This window comes from Erpetoichthys calabaricus, chromosome 17, assembly GCF_900747795.2.
Source record: "Erpetoichthys calabaricus chromosome 17, fErpCal1.3, whole genome shotgun sequence".
NCBI lineage: Eukaryota > Metazoa > Chordata > Cladistia > Polypteriformes > Polypteridae > Erpetoichthys > Erpetoichthys calabaricus.
In genome coordinates this window covers 39617846-39638875 of record NC_041410.2, presented here as the reverse complement: position 1 = coordinate 39638875, position 21030 = coordinate 39617846, and positions in this window count along the sequence as shown.

Sequence of the window (21030 nt, the reverse complement as noted above, 5' to 3'; positions counted from 1 at the left end):
GGGCAGGCGTCCTGTTCAGAGACTGATCTCACATTCTGATTAATATTATAATGAATCACCATGCTGCTGTGTCAAAGATATATAAATGTGATTCCAAGAAGGATATGTGCACACAGCATCATAACGGTTACAAAAACTTTGTAATTTTTGATTTTAATAATATCTGGACTTAAAGGGGTTTAGTTTCACTAGAAACAGTAAATAAATAAATACTCAATTTCTTGAATACACATAATAAACACATGACCATGTTATTAAATATGACTTAAGCAACTAATTGCTGGGGTTATTAAATCCTTACATTATTCATATAATCTATTAAATGAAAAATTCTGAGTAGTGCTTTAGTTTGTTGTGTTTAGTTGAAGAATTGAGTGCTTTGAGCATATGGAGCTCCAGTGAATTCTGTGCATGGCTTCCTTTTCTGAAATGTTGAGTAAGAGATTCTTTTTCCACTGTACTGTGGGATTTTTGAAAAGGAGGGACTTTGAAATATATTTATATATTATAGAAATGCTGACTGAGTCCTCAAGACTAAGCAATATTTCTTCCAGAATAGAAGTAGGGCAGATTTTGTTTAGCAATGTTTGTAATTTGGAAATAGTGGAAAATTGTGTTGATGGGAAGATCAATTTGGAGTGTAGTTGTTAATAGGATGCAAAGACATTATCTATGTACAAATCTGTATATGATTTAAACCTGTACGTTTTCCAAACATTAAAAAATGGTGAGGTTGACAGGGTGGGAAAAGGTGGTCATCATGCAGAGGGGCCACAGATAAAACTTTCTTTATCTTGAAGTACTTTCTACATTGGTTCCATATTCTAAGTGAATGATGTACAATTGGGTTGTTAGTATATTCATGATAACTCTTACTCTTATCAATATTTACTGGGGCACAAAGCAAGGAATATAAAGACGTACTGCAGGATTTCAACCTGTGAGTGAACATCTATTTGTGTCAATGTCCAGGTTTTTATAGCTTTGATATTTGCTGCCCAGTAATAAAATTTAAAGTTAGGTAGAGCCAACCCACCTTCCACTAGAACATTTTTAAAATCTTTTTTGTGTCAACTCTAATAGACTGTAATGTATACTGTAATGTCTCATACTTAAAAAATCTGCAGTCTTCACTTACCTCTAGTATTCTCTACTGTCTTGTGCCAGTGCCATCTGACCAAAGTATTTTGCAGTCCCCTACGATGTTGGAAGGAATGTAGATATTCCAACTTTTATGAAATCAACTGCATATAATCTTCTAGGACGGTGAATCATAACAATTAATTACTTTATAATATTTATGTTATGTTGAATGCCCAGTAGGAGATGAATGGTCTTTTGGGCTTAGATTTATTTTCTTCAGCACCTGCTGGAGTTTTTCTTTTCCACTCATGCCTGGCTATTGGAGCTCAACATCAGACTCCAGTATTCTTTATTGCAATCATTAGATACTTAAAAGTTTAGTTTTAATTTATGCCTTGCTTTGGGACATGGTGATTTCTATTACTTATTTGTCTGTATTGTGTATATTTGTATAATGTTTTAATTTTGAAATTTGTTCATTTATTTTCTTTGTTACTCTAATTCTTTTCCATCTTGTAAACTACACTTTCTGTGTAAAAATGTGCTATATATATATATATATATATATATATATATATATATATATATATATATATATATATATATATATATATATATATATATATATAAATATTGTTGTTATTCCTTACTTTCCATGCCCCAAAAATTCATTTTAGCATGTTTTACCCTTTTCAAAACCACCACTTGACTCCCTATGATGCTATTAAGTAGTGTCAATCTTGGATCCAGGAAACAATAGAAGAGCCATTTCTAGCCAAGAAATGCAAAATTAAAAACAGAAAATTATCAAAGGCACAAAGACAGCATAAAACATGCTCAGCAGGCTATGGAAACTAGCACTGTTGGTTTACTAAAATCTGTGCTGTTCTTATGAAATGTTTTATTTATTTCCTTGTTTGCTTGATGACCTGGGGTTGTTTTCCAAGAAAGAAGGTGACCATCATGTTGTGTTGTCATTGAGTGGGTTTGGTCATATGACACATCATTCACTACATTGACATGACATCATAGCAACTATTTTTCTCTATGAAAGGATACCTGGAGACACAATTAGTGCATAATAAAGTATCTATCTATCTATCTATCTATCTATCTATCTATCTATCTATCTATCTATCTATCTATCTATCTATCTATCTATCTATCTATCTATCTATCTATCTATCTAACCTGTTTTTAATAGTTTGAAAAAGGTAGACTCCATCATTTTTACATGAATTTCTTGTTTTTGTTGATTGAATTGTTTTTTCTCGTATGATTCCACATAATGTTGAAAATTCATAACTTTATTTTGTGTCAACTTTTGTTTTTTGTTGCACTTTTTTTGTTTGACTGTGGTGATTTGGTGCTCATCATTTGTTAGGAGTTTAGTACTAGTTTAGCGGCTGCTAAAGTCAGAGTATTTTATGTCTGTCTGTAATTGCTACAATCCTTGGCAACACATTGGGTTACAGATGTTACTTTTAGATATTTTTATTTTTATTATCTATTGTGCTTTCTGAGTCACTGCTTACACCACATTGTCTCCTAGTGTTTTAAAGTACTGTAGTCCTCTTATACCAAGGTACTATATTTATTTCCTACTTCACTGTTCATTCTTTTCATGCTGTAAATCATTTATAAATAATGAGGTGTAAAGACAACTATAAATAAAGTGACTTTACAATACAGCTCTAAATAAAATGACTTTATACAGTACATTAGTCGTTAACATTCCCTTTTTCTCAACTTTTTATTGTAAATATGTAAATTAATTGTATTTGTTTGAATGACTACCTTCCTATCCCAGGTTCCCATCTTTACGTGGGATGTGTGGGATGTTAGAGGTGGACACAGTCCTGAAGGATAAAGTGTCTCAATAAATCCCTGAAACTGACAAAAAGAATGGCAATGGGGAACAAAGTATAAACCAGTAAACATGCTCTACATCAATAGATACAGCAAGGAGATTCTGTTTATTAAAGGTGCACCCTTTCTACAGTATATATTTTGCAGGAGTTTGCCTGGGGTTGGCAGAGGGAGGTATTGACCTGGAAGTAGTGATCTAGAAGTGATCCTAGGCTGGAGCTTTAAAACTCCTTCTAGACAGTGAACTAGTAAGTTTGGAATCAGCAGGTGAGTTAAAGCAACAGTTCATTTGACAAGAGGAAGAGAGACCATAGGATCATTGAGAAACATAAGAGTAGTAAGAAAGGAAAATGGACAGATTTTAGGGGTGATTGTGATTTTGGCAGACTTTTGGTCTGAATATGAACAGGAACATTTACATTTACATCCAAACTGACTTACAACAGAGGTAAACATAATCGAGTAACATTAGGCTAGGGCCTTTGTTAAGCAAGTGTAATAGGAACAGGTAACAAAAGTTAAATGCCACAAGTGCAAAGATGTAATAACTAATAATTTACAATCACAGATTAGAATCGATAAAGCAATTAGATAGATAGATAGATAGATAGATAGATAGATAGATAGATAGATAGATAGATAGATAGATAGATAGATAGATAGATAGATAGATAGATAGATAGATAGATAGATAGATAGATAGATAGATAGATAGATAGATAGATAGATACTTTATTAATCCCAAGGGGAAATTCACATACTCCAGCAGCAGTAAATTGATACAAAAACAATATTAAATTAAAGAGTAATAAAAATGCAGGTATAACAGAAAATAACTTTGAATAATGTTAACGTTTACTCCCCCGGGTGGAACTGAAGAGTCTCATAGTTTGGGGGAGGAACGATCTCCTCAGTTTGTCAGTGGAGCAGGACAGTGACAGCAGTCTGTCACTGAAGCTGCTCTTCTGTCTGGAGATGACACTGTTTAGTGGATGCATTGGATTCTCCATAATTGATAGGAGCCTGCTGAGTGCCCGTCACTCTGCCATGGATGTCAAACTGTCCAGTTCCGTGCCTACAATAGAGCCTGCTTACCTCACCAGTTTGTCCAGGCGTGAGATGTCCTTCTTCTTAATGCTGTCTCCCCAGCACACCACAGTGTAAACGAGGGCACTCTGCAGCATCTTATTGCAGATGTTGAAGGACGCCAGTCTTCTAAGGAAGTATAGTCGGCTCTGTCCTCTCTGGCACAGAGAATCAGTATTGGCAGTCCAGTCCAATTTATCATCCAGTTGCACTCCCAGGTATTTATAGGTCTGCACCATCTGCACACAGTCACCTCTGATGATCACGGGGTCCAGGAGGGGTCTAGGCCTCCTAAAATCCACCACCAGCTCCTTGGTTTTGCTGGTGTTCAGGTGTAGGTGGTTTGAGTCGCACCATTTAACAAAGTCATTGATTAGGTTCCTATACTCCTCCTCCTGCCCACTCCTGATGCAGTCCACGATTGCAGTGTCGTCAGCGAACTTTTGCACGTGGCAGGACTCCAAGTTGTATTGGTAGTCCGATGTATATAGGCTGAACAGGACCAGAGAAAGTACAGTTCCCTGCGGTGCTCCTGTGTTGCTGACCACAATGTCAGACCTGCAGTTCCCGAGACGCACATACTGAGGTCCGTCTTTAAGATAGTCCACGATCCATGCCACCATACCCCTGAGGAGCAGAGGCTGGATGGTGTTGAAGGTGCTAGAGAAGTCCAGAGACATAATTCTTACAGCACCACTGCCTCTGTCCAAGTGGGAGAGGGATCGGTGTAGCATGTAGATGATGGCATCCTCTGCTCCCACCTTCTCCTGGTATGCGAACTGCAGATGGTCAAGGGCGTGGCGGACCTGTGACCTCAGGTAGTGAAGCAGCAGCCGCTCCATGGTTTTCATCACATGCGACGTCAGTGCGACAGGCCGGAAGTCATTCAGCTCACTAGGACGTGATACCTTTGGGATTGGGGTGATGCAAGATGTTTTCCAAAGCCTCGGAACTCTCCCCTGTTCCAGGCTCAGGTTGAAGATGCGCTGTAGAGGGCTCCCCAGCTCCAACACACAGGCCTTCAGCAGTTGTAGCGATACTCCATCTGGACCCGCTGCTTTGCTGGCACCAAGTCTCCTCAGCGCTCTGCTTACCTGAGCTGCTGTAATTGTGGGTTGGGGTAAACTCTCTCCTATGCTGCTATCAGCAGAAGGATGGGTGGAGGGTGTAGTACTCCGAGATGAGAGTGGGTTAGAGTGGTCAAACCTGTTAAAGAAGTTGTTCATTTGGTTTGCTCTCTTCACGTCTCTCTCGATGGCGGCACCCCGCTTCGAGCTGCAGCCAGTGATGATCTTCATCCCATCCCACACTTCTTTCATGCTGTTATTCTGTAACTTTTGCTCCAGCTTTCTCCTGTACTGCTCCTTCGCCACCCTGAGCTGGACTCGGAGTTCCTTCTGCACGCGCTTGAGCTCATGCTGATCACCGTCTTTAAAAGCCCTTTTCTTCTGGTTCAAAAGGCCCTTGATGTCACTTGTAATCCATGGCTTGTTGTTAGCATAGCAGCGTACTGTTCTTACTAGAACTACAATGTCCATACAGACGTTGATGTAGTCAGTAGTGCAGTCAACAACCTCCTCAATGTTCTCACTATAAGATCCCTGCAGGATATCCCAGTCTGTAGTTTCAAAGCATTTTCAAAGCAAATTAAACTTAAACAACAAATTAACCAACTATATAAAAGATCACATCATATAGTTTTTTTTCTCTTTAATTAATTTGACAGTTATTCCCAGAACACATGGGTCTTCAATTGCTTCTTAAATGCATTGAGGGTGTCAGCAGTACAGATGGAGGAGGGTAGCTCATTCCGCGAACTAGGAACTACACAGGAAAAGAATCTGGATTGAGACTTGATATCAAGTAGAGATGGCATCACCAGATGCTGTTCACTGGCAGTCATGAGTGGGCGAGAAGGAATATAATACTTCAGCAGTGTCTCCATATACTCAGGCGTTAACTCATTGACTACTCTGTAGGCAAGCATCAGGGATATGAACTTAATGTGTGCTGCTACAGGCAGCCAATGTAACGATCTGAAGAGAGGAGTGACATGTGCCCATCTTAGCTGGTTGAATACAAAACAGGCCACTGCATTCTGGTTCATCTGCAGTGGGTTGATACCAGAAGCGAGTTGCAGTATTCCAGTCACAGAAAGACCAGAACCTGAACCAGAAGTTGTTCTGTGTACTCTGTTAGATAAGGTCTAATCTTGCGAAATGTGGTCAGAAAAGAGTAGTTACTCATTAATCACCACCCCAAAGTTGTGTACATATTTGGCAGATGTTGGCGACAGTGAGCCAAGCTGTACAGAGATGGGGAGTTAAAGAAACTGGCTTGCCAGGATCACAAGAAGCTTGGTTTTTGCTAGGTTGAGCTGTAGATGGTGGTCCTTCATCAAAGTTGAGATATCAGTAAGACATGCAGGAACTCTAGCTGATACCGTATTGTTCTCCAGAGGGAACAACAGGTACAGCTGTGTATTATCGGCATAGCACCGATAGGAGAACCCATGGGATTGGATTATGGAGCCCAACGAGGTGGTGTACAAAGAGAAAAGCAGAGGACCCAGCACCGATCCTTGGGGTACACCTGTGCATGTCTGGTGTGCAATTGACAACAATTCTCCTCTCCAGAACACACTGTAGCATCAATCCGAAATGCAGAACTCAAAACATCTAAGAGCATTTCTAACGATGCCAGAGTCAGAGAAGGTGGAAAGAAGAATGTTGTGGTTGACAGCGTCAAAGGCAGAAGAGAGATCTAGCAGGATCAGTACTGATGACATGTTGGTAGCTCTAGCAAGTCGTAGCTGGTCGACCATCATTAATAGAATCATCTCAGTCAAGAGGTACTTCTTGAAGCTGGACTGGTTGGTATTGAACAATTCATTTTGTACAAGGAAGGAAGAGACCTGGTTACAAACAACACATACAAGTGTTTTGGAAAGAAAGGAAAGGAGAGAGACAAGTTTGTAATTGTTGGGATGGACCAAGTGTTATTTTTTTGGGAAGTGGGGTTATCTGAGCATGTTTAAAGATGGTAGGTCATGTGCCTGAGCTGAGTGAGGTGTTAATGATGTATGTAAGTGAAGGAATGAGTGAAGGCGAGATGGCCTGATGGAGAAGTGAGAGGAATGGGTCAATTGGACAGGCAGTGGGATGATTGGAGAAGAGGTCAGAAACATCAGTGGCAGAGAGTACAGAGAATGTGGAGAATGTTGGGTGATATTTGGAAAGAGACATGATAAGTGGCAGTGAGTTTGAGAACTCACTGCTGATGGCAGCTTCCCTATCCTGAAAAAAGGTGGGGAAGTCATCAGCAGACAAGAAGGTTGAGGGAGAAGGTGGAGGAGAGTTCAGAAGGGAAGTGAATGCAGAGAATAGAGAGTGTGTGTCAGTGTTGCTGTTAACTCCGCTCTGATAGAACATTACCTTAACATAGATAATGGTAGAAGAAAAAGATGCAAGAAGGGATTGATACTTAGCCAGGTCTGTCTGAGCCTTTGACTTCTTTCACTTCCTTTTGGCTGTCCTGACGTTGGTTAGTTTATTATGGAGTGTTTCTGAAAGTCAGGGACAGGAGGGTCTTTCACATGCAGGCCTCAAAAAAAGATGATAAACCTTATCAAGACAGAAGGACAGACTCTAGCAGAGGGTGTCTCTGGTAGTGTTGGTGTCGAGAGAGGAGAAGTGGTCAGTAGGAGGGTGAGCAGAGAAGACTATGGAAGAGAAATGGGTGGGAGAGAGGGAATGGTGGTGATGGTGGAAGGATACAATGGGGGAGGAGAAGAGTAAGAAGTGGGAAGCAGCAGAGAGAACTGAATGAAAAAGTAGTCAGACGTGTAGAGGAGTGACAGTTGCATTTGTGGGAGTGTAGTTGCGTGAAAGAACAAGGTCAAGCAGATTGCCAGCCTTGTGAGTTGGTGATGCTGATGGAGGAAAGAAGAACGAGAAAGTCAGCAGCAGGAGGGCTGTCCAGGTGGATGCTCAGGTTGCCGAGAATTAGAAGTGTGCAGCTGTCATCAGGGAGGGAAGAGAACAGTCCATCCAGCTCATGAAGGAAGATCCTGAAGAAAACCTGGAGGGTGATAAACAGCAACAATTGTCATGTTAATTGGAAAGGAGACAGTAATAGTGATGTATTCAAAAGTACTGAAATTGCATAGATTACCCAAAGGGGTGAATTTCCAGCTATTAGATTTAAGAATATTTGTCCCCCCACCCATACCAGTGGAGCAGCAGGAGTGGGAGAAGTTGAAAGCAGAGGAAAGTGCTGTTGGTGTTACTGTGTTTTCTGGCTGGATTCAGGTCCTTGTCAGAGGCACCACTTGAAGACCCCATTGGTTGGCAAAAGCTGGAATATAAAGTCTTCTTTGTTGACTACAAACTGGCAGTTCCACAAGACAAAGGAGAAGAGAGTATCTGAAGTGATGACTTGACGCAGAGGACGAAGGTTGTCTAGGTTTCTCCCTCTCTTGCTAAAGGGGCAAGAGGAACATCCATCCATCCATCCATTGTCTCCCGCTTATCCGAGGTCGGGTCGCGGGGGCAGCAGCTTGAGCAGAGATGCCCAGACTTCCCTCTCCCCGGCCACTTCTTCTAGCTCTTCCGGGAGAATCCCAAGGCGTTCCCAGGCCAGTCGAGAGACATAGTCCCTCCAACGTGTCCTGGGTCTTCCCCGGGGCCTCCTCCCGGTTAGACGTGCCCGGAACACCTCACCAGGGAGGCGTCCAGGAGGCATCCTGATCAGATGCCCGAGCCACCTCATCTGACTCCTCTCGATGCGGAGGAGCAGCGGCTCTACTCTGAGCCCCTCCCGGATGACTGAGCTTCTCACCCTATCTTTAAGGGAAAGCCCAGACACCCTGCGGAGGAAACTCATTTCAGCCGCTTGTATTCGCGATCTCGTTCTTTCGGTCACTACCCATAGCTCATGACCATAGGTGAGGGTAGGAACATAGATCGACGCAAGAGGAACATCTTATGTTAAAAACATTTTGTGTTGTTGATACATGCTGAAGACGACTTTGAAAGGAAACCACAACACAGTACTTTGGTAACGTAGGAGTTACCGTTGCCTTGTCTGGTGTCATTGCCCGGTGGACTCACACAGGTAGACTCGCGGCCTTTACACAAGTAGGTCTTCACACGAGGAGGACTGCAACTGAGAACTAATGCTTGCACAACAGTTGAGAGCCACAAAGCAATTAGCAACACAAAGCAAGGGGCGGCACTTGTTAAAGAGAACAAAACCAAGCAGTAGCAGGCAAACAAACAAAGACACAGGTGTATTGATAAGCAGTGAAATCAATTTTATAACGATAATGATAATTAAGCACAGAGAATGATATGTAAAGTACAAGTACAATCACTAAAAGAAACCCAAACTTGAAAACACTTACCTCTCCTGAAACAGACGCCTAGGAACCCAGACATTTCTTCCCTAGAAACACTACACAAAATTAAACGAAACACCATAGATAACTTAGTTGTAGTATACCCCATTCAGAAATTCACTGCAATTTGATAAATTATTTAAATTCTCTTCAAGACTAGATGCTGCAATATTTTTCCTGAGTGATCCATTCACTAATTTCAATTGTGGGGAAACACTGGAGTCCAAGGGTGAAATTGCACAACCTTAATTAATAACAGAAATGTCTGACATGTATTAAATATATATAGTTTTCAATCAGGGAGTTCCAGCTGAAAATCTAATAACATTTTTATAAAAAAATATTGCAATCACACAGTACGCAAAAACTTCAGGAAGCAATTTGGAAACAGGGCATGGAGGTCAAAAGCAAATCAGATAGTCTCTTCATGTTTTTGATGTAGTGTCTATAGTGAAGTAATTTTATTACTGTTAAATTTTTAATTTTATTATTTTTATTTGGTTATTTTTCTTGGATTTACAAAAGTAAAATGATATCACTGGGCATTAAACCTGACCGAACAGTTTTCAAGGTACTCAAGGCATGTGTTCTGTCATGATGGTGTGAATTTCCCCTTGGGATTAATAAAGTATCTATCTATCTATCTATCTATCTATCTATCTATCTATCTATCTATCTATCTATCTATCTATCTATCTATCTATCTATCTATCTATCTATCTATCTATCTATCTATCTATAATAGTAATATAATATGACGGAATTAGCTATTTTAGTTCCTTTTTTAATGAGTTTTTCTTTATATGCTGTTTATACCTGTCAGTTTATTTTCCATTTTAGTTTCAGACCAGTTTTCATTGTTTCTAATTTAGTTTTTTATTATTTTCAAAATATCTCATTAAGTTTATTTTTTATTTTGAGAGAATCACTTCAGCTAAGTTTTCATTTTAACTTAAAAAGATCTTGTCAAAGATTTTTGAAAATGCATGCTGTGCCCACATAGCACAAGAACTGCAGAAGCATGCACAGATGCCCGTTAAATGACGCAGAGAGACCCCATTTGATCCAGCCATCTAAGCAGAGAGTTATCTTCCAAACGTTTTGTAGCAATATTCATCTGTTCAAAGATGAGGCTTTTAACCATGGCAGAACCTGGTACGTGGAGCTACACGGGTTGTGCCCTTCCTTTGGTTAAGTGTTCCAAAGGTGGAAGCATTAGGTTTCCCATTAAATATATCTGAGGAGCCCTTTCGCCACTGCCATCCCAGCTATTAGAGAGCTAACGTTAAATGTGTTTTCAGTTGGTGTTTATTATGAAGATTGCTATATAAAAAGAGCTGATAAGATGTAACCATCATTTTTTTTTTCTGCAGAGGAAATGTGTGTGGGTGTTTTGTTGCTATTCTTCTGGAAGCAGATTTCTTTTTTTTTTACTTTGCTTAAGACCAGTGAGAGAACTCTGGGTCGGAGTTGATTCTGTTTGTTATTTAACTCCTGTGCTGAAGCAGAGATGGCTTGTCTTATAGTAAATGCCAGCTTTAAATAATTAAATAAATAGCTCAACTGCAAAAATATTCTTCAAAAGCATCCTTTTTAAAAAGTGTCTTTTGTTCTAGAGTTTTTTAGGCTGCTGACCAGACAGAAATGTATTGTTTGACCAATAAAGAGTACTGAAACACTTGCACAGGTAAAGCCTGCAAGTGTACAGAGAGAGATAAAAGCTGCAAGCTGCATATCAAAGTATTACCATGAAGAAAGTGTGACAGTTCAGGCCTCCTTTGTATGCACAGTTCCTTGACTGACAACTTTGAATTGGACGTCTCTGATCTTTGCAGCACCTTTTCACAAAATATTAAACAAGCCACGGAGAAATTGCAATTTCCATGGCAATAAGGTGGGCATGTAATCCACAAGCAATTGCCTTTTTTTATCTGCACGGATGTTAAATGGAAAGGTTGTTAGGTATTCAATCAGGGAAACTTCCTTTTGCGGCTTGTGATCTTGCATAAAGTGACACCTTGGCTTTGCTTTCCCTTGATGTACTTGATATTTATTTTAATAACTTACTCAAAACTGACTGCATTTGCTAAACAAAATAAGAGGGAACTGTTCTAAGAGAAAGATAAAGACTAGCATGCAGTTATGTAAGTGTGGGTGTCCTAAACACGCTGGTACTCTTGATCCTCCCAGACTCTCTGTATATTTTTTGAAGTTCTTAGCATTATATCTGAAGACAAAACAAGGCCAAAAAAACACCTTTAAAATATTGTTTCTAAAAGCTGCGTTTATGAAATACCTGAAAAGACGGACTCTTTAATTACCATGGCAACCCATAAGCCCTTAAAATGAGAAAAGACAAAGACTTGCACGGCCATTGCTTCATTTAACAGAATAACAATAATTTCAAATACAAGACATAAAACCAATTAATTAAAGCTGGCAACATTTATGTTTGGCATGGTGGTATTATGGTTGCTACTAACGCATGACCTAGTATCCCAGGTTCAAATCCTGTGCCCTGTAGATTTCTCCATGGGGTTTACACATTTTCTACATGTATGGGGCAAGGGCAGGCTTGTCTTCTACAAGCATGTTTATTTAAAAAATAGTTTTATTAAAGGACAAATTAAATATTTTCCTCACAGTAATAGTACATATTAATTGGCCACATAAAATTGTGTTCAAAAGTAAAGTGGGTTTTTTACATATTTAAAAAATATCTCGTCTATTCTTGCAGCATACTGTTGTGCAAGAGATGTCAAAGGTTGTGACCTCTGAAGCCACGCCCTGTAGCAACGAGTCACTGCATCATGGCAACAAAACCACAAAATAGTGGCACCCATGAAAAACAAAAGAGTAGAATATCATAATACGGTTTAGGTCCTTTAAAATGATTTCCTCATGAAGGGAAGTAAACCAAAGGAAATTATTTTAAAAAATGCAAAGCAAAACTATAAAGGGCACAAAATCAACTTGCAATCAGTGACTTGGCTTTTTAATACTAGCAGACGAAGTTTGTTTTTTTTTTACTTACTTGAGTGAGGCTAGGGATCTACACTGGCATTCGGAAGGTTGCCAGTTCGAATCCCGTAAATGGCAAAAAGAAACTTTGTTCCGTTGGGCCCTTGAGCAAGGCCCTTAACCTGCAATTGCTCCGTCCTGGATATGATGCTCATCTGCATACGGTCCTGCTTGTAGGCCCTCCATCCTGCAGGGAAAAACCTAGGGGTTGGTGGCAGAATTGGCACTCCAGCCACCATAAAAAACACTGTTCCACTCCATCTGAACTAGTGTGGTGCTGAGGTGTCACCCATTGCATGGCTGCACTCGGGTCCTAATCTGGATCCTGAGTTGGTCTGTCGTGTGGTGGGTGCGGCAATATGCTGTATCAGTGCATCCTCCTAACCTCTTACTTGAGTGAGGGTTTTGAATCCCCAATTACTCCAAAAATCTTCTAACATCATTAACTAGTGTAACGTTCTGACACAAAAATATGTTTTGCTATCTTATTCTTCATTGCTTGCTTGTCTTCTTACCTTAATCAGTTGGAAGAATCCAGATCCACCTTCCATAATTCAGTGGGAAATATATGTCCTGCTTTATTTAAAATGAGAAACAATCAAATTTAGTATACAGGATATAATCCAACACTTTTTAAGAGTTTGTCAAAGATGTATTAAAATGTCTGTATTTCCACAAGTCATATTTGAAAAAAACAAAGGTGGTAGTAGATCAGCTGCTGCACACGATTGGTCAGTTTGGAGACATCTTTCACAAATCTTATATAATGCCAGGATATATCAGATGAGTATAAATCAGAAAAAGCAACGCTGAGTTTGCACAATGCACCAGTGACAGCTCACTCTTACTATATGCACTTCTAGTTATCACACTGGAACAAAAATATTCAAAACGGACTTTTTATGGGTCAGAAAACATAGAGGATTAGGGGAAATTTAATATTTGTTTTTACACATTCAAAAGGTTAAAAAATATCAACTGTGTAAAATTTCTCAATGATAAAAAAATTCAGACTGATGAAGGAAAAGTAAAATGAAAACAGAGGGCTTTTAAGTTGTAGCGTCATCAATCATTAAAATAAATGGCAAGAAAAGTCATAGGAGCAGGCACTCTGAAACTGTTTATAAAAAGATTGGATTGTGTTCTTTGTTCAAGTTGAAAAAAAGATAATTTTATTTAAATTAAAATGCATTCTTTATTTTGGGGAATAAAATTGACATACTTACAATGAAGCTATTACTCATGACTACAATGATTCTATGACCTTGCCTCTCAGCCTAAAAAAAACAGCTGCCAAAAGCAGTAAAATCACATATTTTATAGAATAAGTGTATTACACTGAGGCAATTACGGAAATAAACACACAATGTTTAAAATACAATATCGGTGCACAATAAACTCTGCCATATGTTATGCAAATCAGAAAATCAGCAGTAATGTCTTAGGCAGATGTAGCCTTGAACCAACAAAGCAGACACCTACTGAGATTAGCTAGGTTCTAGCCATTTAAAATAACAATTCTGACTCAGGTTAAAAGTACATATATTTGTATAAGCATATGTCTCTTTGTCCACCTAATTTTCCTGTCATAAGATATTTATACCTGGGATGGTTGCATATTCTTGTTATCGTTATGCTCACACTTTTAATGAGTCAGTGATTAGTTCCTTTGATTCATATTCATATGATAAAAAATATTTTCATAATTCAATTAAAATGTACAGAAATGCAAGACTAATATTGTTTGTATAGTTAAGTATTAATGTCCCTGAATTAATAACTTTTAGTAGAAATTTTAGCTCTTATGCTTCTGTCTTTTTAAGCTTTGAACAACAGCTTTTTGAGATTTTTTCCCTCCACTCCTTGTAGATTTTCTCAAACTCTATTATGTTATTGTCCTTTTACTGATATATTTTTATTTGGCACCCATCTTTACCCAAGGCAGCACCAGGGTACAGTTGATTATTTGGAAAAAATACAAATTTAACACTTGCGTGAGAATAATAATCAGGGAGTACAACTCAAAGATGGAGAGCACAATAAACCAAGAGTAGATATATTTGGAAAAAGGTGTAAGATAACCAGATCTAAATCAAGAATCTGAATGGAATAAAAGAAGGTTAAAGTATTGTGAGGTTCCTGAACTCTGTTGGGACCCTCGACGGGACAACACGCTGAAGTGCGATTGCCACTTCTGTGGAAGGCTGCCTGTCCATTGCTGAGGGAACCACAGGTTCACAGCACTGAAGCATAACACCGCGGAAGAAACTCCGAGCCAATCGTGGTTGCGCTATAAGTGTCTGTCATCGATGGATGATGCAAGGAATATTATAAATGCAGGGAACAGTATTACTTGGCCACTAACCTGGCCCTGCCCTGCCTGATTGCTGTGTCTGTGTGTAGGACAGTGGTAGATCCCGCTACAATAAATAACCGTGCTGTTCCTGTTTCAAGCTGAATAAATGTGTTTTTGCTAAAGTACTGAGACTCAGCCTCGTGGTTTGGGGTGCAAAACAGGGACTTACGTGTCACAGTATAGTAACACTAAAGAGTTGTTTGAAAATGAGGTCCAGTGTAGAATCTGTGGCTCTATGGTTACGAAGATCTGAGACATCACATAGAATCAAATCAATTAAGTTTTTCTGGTCACACTACAATATGTAGTGAAATGCTTAGCTGCACAGCTCCAGTGACCGTGCCATTAAGAATATAAAAGAACAATAACAATAAAACATGATTTTATAAATATTCAAAAATCATTAATATAATTATATAAATATGTGATGTAAAAGAGTTAACAATTAGACATCATGTAATTCTAGACACTTACTGTACCATATTCAAAATGCAGTATGGCAACAGTATGGACTGTTGGAAAAAGCTCCTCCTCAGTTTCTTTGAACTGGCTTTTTAGGCAGTGGTATCATTTACCTGACTGTAGCACAGAAAAGAGGTCACTGTTGGGATGGCTAAAATCAATGACGATATTGTTTGCCCTGGTCCAACATCGCTTGGTGTAAATGTCATGGAAGTTGGGAAGTGCACACACAGTGATGCCTTCAGTTGACTTTACCACTCTTTGCAGAGCTTTGTGGTCCTGCTGCACGCTATTTCCAAACCAGGTACTAATACTCCCTGTCAGAATACTTTTGATGGCGGAGGTGTAGAAATACTTTGGTATCTGGAAGGGTAGCCTGAGATCCCTGAGCTGGTAAAGACGTTGTCATGCCTTCTTTACCAAGGCGTTAGTGTGTTTGGCCCAGGTTAGGTTCACGGTGATGTGGACAGTGAAACCATCTACCCTCTCCACCTGAGAGCTGTTGGGATGAAAGTGTTGTTTTCTCCCAAAGTCCACAATCAGCTCATTTGTCTTGCTGACATTCAGAACTAGACTGTTTTCCTGACACCAGTATGACAGTCTGTCCACTTCACCCGGGTAAGCCTGCTAATTGTTGATAGACATCAGGCCTACCACAGCTGTGCTACCAGCAAGCCTGACAATGATAGTCTATAAATAGTATGCACATATAATTCCCTCTCTACAGTGGTTGTCCTAGTGGGCCAGTACTGCATTAAAGATCAAGGTGATGGCATCCTCTGTGGATCTGCTGCAGCAATATGTGAACTGGATCCAGGTATTTTGGCAGAGAAGAGCATATGTGATTTTTGAATAGTGCCTCAAAGCACTTCTTTGCTATCAGCAAAGCATGCTATAACAGACTGGGTTAAGAAGAGATTAAATATTGCCGTGAACAATTGTGCAAGCTGATCAGCACAGATCTTGGAAACAACGCCCTAGAATGCTTTCTGGACCTGCTGTCTTCCTGAAGGCTCTCCTTACATTGTGTTTCTGACAAAATAAGCACTGTTTTCTCACTCAGTGGCTCTTCCACTGCAGATGTGTTCTACTGCTGGCTTGACATTAGCATTAGCAGCATTTACATGGAAGAGCACATAGAAGTTATTGAGCTCGTCTCCCAAAGAGATGTCGGCACTCATTGTGCTGGGAGTTGTTGCTTTATAGTTCATTGTTGTCTTCAAACCTTGCCACACACATGTAGGATTTAACTGTTCAAATGCTCTTTCACTTTCTCCCCATATTGTTGCTTAGCAGCTTTCACCGATCAAGAATTTAGGGGTAATTATTGACTCTGACCTAAAGTATAAATCACATATTAACCAGAATAAGAGGACTGCATTATTCATTTAAGGACTATAGCAAAAGTTAGACCTTTTATTACTTCACAAGACACTGAAAAGTTAATTAATGCTTTTGTTTTTAGCCGATTATTGGAATGTACTCCTAACAGGACTACCTAAGAAAGACATCAGTTGGTTGTTAGTGCAGAGTTCAGCAGCCAGAATCTTGACTAGAAAAAGAAAATTGAAGCTCATCTCACCAGTTTTATTGTCATCACATTGTTTACCTGTGTTGTTCAGAACTTATTTTAAAATACTAATGATGGTTTAAAAAGAATTAATCAATCTGCTCCATCCTATATTCTGGAATGCCTTTCCACCTACACTCCAAGTCGTCAAGTATTCAAGTGGAGGTTTGCTTATAATCCCAAGAGCCTAGCGTGAAAGAAGTGGTGAGGTGGCCTTTTGCTGTTGTGCTCTCAAAATCTGGAATAGTTTACCTATAGAAATGTTTTAATATGGCTTTTTCGTCAATACATTTCAGTTGTATTCCTAATAGAATATATGGGTATAGAATTAGCATATTCTTCAGGGATCTACAGTACATACTAATGTGTACTAATCCACACTATTCTCTGCTGTCTTTTCTGGTTTATCTGGGAGGGTGATCTGCACCACCACTACCTGATCAAAGTACTAAATTAAAGTACTAAAGTACTAAATTGTCTCAATTCCATTGAGATGATGGAATGAAGGTGGATGTCTCAGCTGTCCTCTAGACCAACTTCACCAAATCCCGTTATATGAAGCCTGAAAACAAAGAGGGCTGATTTCAGATTGTCTATGAGCAGTCTTTTGGCTTTTGGGACCCCTGCAGATTTTTTTTTTTCTCCAGCCTAACTGGAGCTTTTTTTTTGTTTTGTTTTTCTGTCCTTCCGGCCATCTGAACTTACCTTGTTTTGTTGTTACTAATTCTTTAATATTATTGCCTAATCTTAATTGTTTTTCCTTTCTTGTAACTTTCTCACTGTCATCTTGTAAAGCACTTTGAGCTACATTGTTGTATGAAAATGTGGTATAGAAATAAATATTGTTGTTGCATTACAAATTTCCTGCTTATGGATTTGTTGAGCTAGAATCTTGTTAGCCTTCTGTCCATGTTCATAATAATGATGTTGTGATTTAAGAACAACTTGTTCAGTTTCTACTATTGTGAAGAGATTAAATTGTGATTGTAAAGGCAGTTCTTTTCTTTTACAGAGCCTAATTAGGATATCTGACATATTGCTGATCTATTCTAGAAATTTCTGTAATCAATTCTAATGACTCTCTAGTCTCTAGTTTGTTTTTATGAGGGAGATATGAAATAATATGACCTCTTAAAACAGCCTTCATTGTTTCCTAGAGTGTTCCTGTGATAATCTTTTGGGATGCATTGGTCTCAAAAAAATAAAAAATTTGATTAGAGATGAATTCTGTAAAGTTTTCATACGCTAATGACAGGGGATTAAGACACCAGTGTGGTCAGAGATGATGATAGCGTCTTACAAGATTTGGTAGTGGCAAAGAAGTTATTATCAATTAAGAAATACTCTGTGTGATGCACAGGAGAGAAGAAGGACTATTTCCTGCATTTTCCATTAGGCTGGAGAAACTGACAATTCAGTCTTACATGAAGAGATACAAAATATTTTCAATTGCACAGCTGTGGTCTTCACAACCGAAAAGGAGTTCATTATCAGACACAAGAAAATTTGTTATGCCATTTCTAAGAAATACATCCTTGTGGAAATACGTATGTACTAAAAGAGCCAGATAACAAATAATCAGTCCAGCACTCGGCAATGCCAGTAATCAGTAATTGGACATTGACTTTAATGTTTTACCTAAAAAATATATTAATTTGCATAATATGCAATACAAATACATATATAGGGTGGTCCATATCTAATTATGCAATTTTCATTACGCTATAACTTATTAAGTTTATTACATAGAGAATTCACAGCACATCCCCTGCACATAGAGATTTCACTTAAAATTATTTTGTTGCCGATAGATGGCTGCACCTGCCCTGCATTCCAAAATGGTGGGGAAACAGTTGTCAGTCGAACAGTTGCATAATTAGATCTGGACCACCCTGTACAACCTGGGAGGGTAAAGTGCAGTTTTCATTTTGTCCCAGATGACATTTCCCAAATGATAGTTCCTTTGTTACAGATTGAATATCTGGAGGTAGAGCTCCTTGGAAAGTGTCCACCAGTTAAAAATATAGCAAGCTCCATTTAAATATCCGTGGCTTCTGTCATAGTGTAAGAAAAGTAACAAAACACAAATTAAACTAAAATTAAACTAAAACCTGAACTGAAATTCTTTTTGAAGAGAGGTTTAATAGGGACCCCTCCTCAAACCACCACCTTATCGTGGTGGAGGGGTTTGCGTGTCCCAATGATCCTAGGAGCTCTGTTGTCTGGGGTTTTATGCCCCTTGTAGGGCCACCCAAGGCAAACTGGTCCTAGGTGAGGGATGAGACAAAGTGTGGTTCAACACAACTTCCAATGATGAATAAAAAATTTGGATGGCGTTTTCCCTTGTCCAGACGCGGGTCACCGGGGCCCCCCTCTGAGGCCAGGCCTGGAGGTGGGGCTCGATGGCGAGCGCCTGGTGGCCAGGCTTGCACCCATGAGGCTCGGCCGGGCACAGCCCGAAGAGGCAACGTGAGTCCCCCTTCCCATGGGCTCACCACCTATGGGAGGGGCCAAGGAGGTCAGGTGCAGTGTGAGTTGGGTGGTGGCCAAAGGCGGGGACCTTGGCGGTCCAATCCTCGGCTACAGAAGCTGGCTCTTGGAACGTGGAATGTCACCTCTCTGAAGGGGAAGGAGCCTGAGCTAGTGCGCGAAGTTGAGAGGTTCCGGCTAGATATAGTCGGGCTCACCTCGACGCACAGCTTGGACTCTGGAACCAATCTCCTTGAGAGGGGCTGGACTCTGTACCACTTTAGAGTTACCCCCGGTGAGAGGCGCAGAGCGGGTGTGGGCATACTTATTGCTCCCCGACTTGGAGCCTGTACATTGGGGTTTACCCTGGTGGACGAGAGGGTAGCCTCCCTCCACCATCGGGTGGGGGGACGGGTCCTAACTGTTGTTTGTGCGTATGCACCGAACAGCAGTTTGGAGTACCCACCCTTTTTGGAGTCCCTGGAGGGGGTGCTAGAGGGCATACCTTCTGGGGACTCCCTCGTACTGCTGGGAGACGTCAATGCTCACGTGGGCAATGACAGTGAGACCTGGAAGGACGTGATTGGAAGGAATGGCCCCCCCGATCTGAACCTGAGTGGTGTTTCATTATTGGACTTCTGTGCTCGTCACGGATTGTCCATAACAAACACCATGTTCAAGCATAGGGGTGTTCATATGTGCACTTGGCACCAGGACACCCTAGGCCTCAGTTCGATGATCGACTTTGTGGTCATGTCGTCGGACTTGCGGCCACATGTCTTGGACACTCAGGTGAAGAGAGGGGCGGAGCTGTAAACTGATCACCACCTGGTGGTGAGTTGGCTTCGATGGTGGGGGAGGATGCCGGTCAGGCCTGGTAGGCCCAAATGTGTTGTGAGTGTCTGCTGGGAACGTCTGGCAGAGCCCCCTGTGAGAAGTAGCTTCAACTCCCACCTCCGGCAGAACTTCGACCGTGTCCCGAGGGAGGTGGGAGACATTAAGTCCGAATGGGCCATGTTCCATGCCTCCATTGTTGAGGCGGCTGACCGGAGCTGTGGCCGTAAGGTGGTTGGTGCCTGTCATGGTGGCAATCCCCAAACCCGTTGGTGGACACCGGCGGTGAGGGATGCTGTCAAGCTGAAGGAGTCCTACCGGTCCCTTTTGTCCTGTGGGACTCTGGAGGCAGCTAATAGGTACCGGCAGGCCAAGCGGAATGCGGCTTTGGTGGTTGCTGAGGCAAAAACTCAGGCGTGGGAGGAGTTTGGGGAGGCTATGGAGTACGACTTTCAGACGGCTTCGAGGAGATTCTGGTCCACCGTCCGGCGTCTCAGGAAGGGGAAGCAGTTCAGTGTCAACACTGTATATGGTGGGGATGGTGCGCTGCTGACCTCGACTCAGGACGTTGTGAGTCGGTGGGGGGAGTACTTCGAAGACCTCCTCAATCCCATTAACATGCCTTCCAATGAGGAAGCAGAGCCTGGGGACTCAGAGGTGGGCTCCCCCATCTCTGGGACTGAGGTCACCGAGGTGGTCAAAAAACTCCTTGGTGGCAGGGCCCAGGGTGAATGAGATATACCCGGAGTTCCTCAAGGCTCTGGATGTTGTAGGTCTGTCTTGGTTGACACGTCTCTGCAACATCGCATGGACATCAGGGACAGTGCCTCTGGATTGGCAGACCGGGGTGGTGGTCCCCCTCTTTTAGAAGGGGGACCGGAG